The 3,280-nt window shown below is 41.1% G+C and overlaps 1 non-coding gene across 1 annotated transcript; it reads right to left on the bottom strand.

The window, feature by feature from the left end:
* Window positions 1-2,956: 2,956 nt before the first annotated feature.
* On the bottom strand, window positions 2,957-3,070 carry LOC136141564 (U5 spliceosomal RNA). The gene has a single exon (XR_010657740.1). It is a non-coding gene; the product is annotated as a U5 spliceosomal RNA (small nuclear RNA).
* Window positions 3,071-3,280: the final 210 nt, after the last annotated feature.

Below are 3,280 nucleotides of genomic sequence, written 5' to 3'. Positions count from 1 at the left end.
TCTCTCCTTTCTGGGATGTCCTCTATCAATTTCCAGCTATTTTGGCAGCCCTAAAATCTAACCTCAGTCTCTTCAGCTAGTAAGACCACCACTTAAAAAAAAAATTATTGAAATATAGTTGATTTACAATGTTGTGTTCGTTTCAGGTGTACAACAAAGTGATTCGGTTATTCTTTTTTTAGATTCTTTTCCATTATAGGTTATTACAAGATATTGAGTATAGTTCCCCACCACTTTCTATTTTAGCTCTATTCTACCATGTGTCATGTGTTGCTGAAAAATGGAAGTGCCCTTGGAGGAAAAGTCTGATAAACTGGAAGTAACCCAGTTTCCTTCCCTTCTTACAAGACTCATGTTCTCTTCAATTCCTGCCTGATTTAGATTGCTCACCGGTGCCTTCAAGTAATAGCACTTAAAAGATTTTTTTGATCCAGGGTTAATAATTATTATCAACAGATAAGTCAGTTCAATACAAGATACTGTCATTTCCAAAATGAAAACCTCACCTTCCATAGCATTTTTGTGTGTGTGTGTGGCCATGTTGTGTCTTTGTTGCTGCGCACGGGTTTTCTCTAGTTGCAGCGAGCAGGGGCTACTCTTGGTTGTGGTGCGCAGGCTTCTCATTGTGGTGGCTTTTCTTGTTGTGGAGCACAGGCTCTAGGCGTGCATGCTTCAGCAGTTGTGGCACCTGGGCTCAGTAGTTGTGGTTTGTGGGCTCTAGAGTGCAGGCTCAGTAGCTGTGGTGCACAGGCTTACTTGCTCTGCGGCATGTGGGATCTTCCCAGACCAGGGCCTGAACCCGTGTCCCCTGCATTGGCAGGCAGATTCTTGAACACTGTGCCACCAGGGAAGCCCTCCATAGCATTTTAAAGGGGCTGCTTCGGCGTGGAGCGTCACAACAGGGGAGATGCTGGGAAGCTTGCCCTGGCATGCCGCCTGAGAGCCCTTAAAAACTCCTTAGGGAGGCCCCTTGGAAAAGATGGGAAGCAGGCTGAATGCCAGTGTCCAATCAAGACAGGGTAAGAAAGAAAGCTGAATCCTCATTCTCCATAGTGGAGAGACAATGGACAACACTAAAACTGAAAATTCATGAACAACGTGTCACTTAAAATCATGGGATAATTGTGGGGAAATAAAAAAAGGAAAGAAAGAAAAGAGAAGAAGGCTAAAAGAAGTGCCTCTGAGTATGATGTCCATTTAGGCTTTTTGTTTTGTAGAATTCTTGGTAGAAACTTTGTAGAATTATTTGCTTCTTAAATCTATGTGCTTCTATAATTTTAATAAAGATTTTAAAAATAAATAAATAAAGGAGCTACTTTTCCTTAGATACTTAATTGTAACAAAATCATATACAGTGAAGATAAACCCTTTCTAGTTTTTCTTCTGGTAAAATAGACATAACTGAAAATGTACCATTTTCACCATTTTTAAGTGGCATTAAGTATATTCACATTGGGTTTCTTTGTTTTTTTATTTATTTATTTTTGGCTGCGTTGGGTCTTCGTTGCTGTATGCAGGCTTTCTCTAGTTGCAGTGAGCAGGGGCTACTCTTCGTTGCAGTGCACAGGCTTCTCATTGCAGTGGCTTCTCTTGTTGCAGAGCTCAGGCTCTAGGTGCGCGGGCTTGGGTAGTTGTGGCGCACGGGTTTAGTTGCTCTGTGGCATGTGGGATCTTCCCAGACCAGGGCTTGAACCCATGTTCCCTGCATTGGTAGGTGAATTCTTAACCACTGTGCCACCAGGGAAGCCCCAAGTATATTCACATTGTTGTACAACCATCACCATCATCCACCTCCAGCACTTTTTCATCATCCCAAACTGAAATTCCATACCCATGAAACAAAACTCCCTGCTACTCCTTGCCTGCCCCCACCCCTGGTAACCACCATTCAACTTTCTGTCTCTGTGAATTTGACTGTTCTAGGTACCTCATGTAAATGGAATCATACAGTATTTGTCCTTTTGTTAGAACACTCCCTTTTCAAAATGAGTGAACTACTGGTTAAAGATGGCTGATAAACCCACATTTTTATCTCCATGCCTTCCCAATACCCCACTAAGATAATAGCAAAGGAGGTAAAAGGTGCAGCAAGAGATGGGAAACAACCAAGAGATAAGACATTTCAACAGATTTATTAAGGATGTAAAGTAAAGGGTGAACACGAAGAACAGATATTGTATGATTCCACTCATGTGAGATATCTAGAGTAGTCAAATTCATAGAGATAGAAAGTAGAATGGTAGTTGCCAGGGGCTGTGGGGAGAGGGCAATGAGAAGGTATTGTTTAATAGGTACAGAGTTTCAGTTTAAAGAACTGAAAAAGTTCTGCAGGTAGATAATAGTGATGGTTACAAATAATGTGAGCGTAGTTAATGCCACTGAATTGTACTTAAAAATGGTGAAAATGGAAGTAAGTCAGGCAGAGAAAGACAAATATGATATCATATATGTAAACTCTAAAAAAATGATACAAGTGAACTTATTACAAAACAGAAATAGACTCACAGACAGAAAACAAACTTATGGTTACCAAAGGAGAAAGGTGGGGGGAGGAGTAAATTAGGAATTTGGGATTAACATATACATACTACTATACATAAAATAGGTAAACAACAAAGACCTACTGTATAGCTCAGGGAACTATATTCAATATATTGTAATAACCCATAATGGAAAAGAATCTGAAAAAGCATATCTATATCTATATCTATATCTATATCTATATATATATATATGGACTTCCCTGGTGGTCCAGTCGTTAAGACTCCGTGCTCCCAATTCAGGGAGCACAGGTTTGATCCCTGGTGGGGGAACTAAGATCCCGCATCCCACACAGTGCAGGATAAATATATAGAGATAGGTAGATAGATAGATAGCGATATCTAGATATAAATATATAAAACTGGATCACTTTGTTGTACACCTAAACACTGTAAATCAACTATACTTCAATTTTTTTTTTAATTTCCACAAGGCTTCAAAAAATTGAAGCAACAGTCGTGCTTTTCCCTCCCCACGTGAATCCTTAGTAAAAGGCAAAAGATTCACTCGATTATGAAGGGAAGCATGAGTACAGATTATACTTCAATTTTTTTTTTTTTTTTTTTCGGTACGCAGGCCTCTCACCATTGTAGCCTCTCCCGTCACGGAGCGCAGGCTCAGTGGCCATGGCTCATGCGCCCAGCCGCTCCGCGGCATGTGGGATCCTCCCGGACTGGGGTACGAACCCGCGTCCCCTGCATCAGCAGGTGGACTCTCAACCACTGCACCACCAGGGAAG

The sequence above is a fragment of the Phocoena phocoena genome, chromosome 20, assembly GCF_963924675.1.
Source record: "Phocoena phocoena chromosome 20, mPhoPho1.1, whole genome shotgun sequence".
Classification (NCBI taxonomy): Eukaryota; Metazoa; Chordata; class Mammalia; order Artiodactyla; family Phocoenidae; genus Phocoena; species Phocoena phocoena.
The sequence above is the reverse complement of the archived record's forward strand: the minus strand, read 5'-3'. Positions and strand labels throughout refer to the sequence as shown.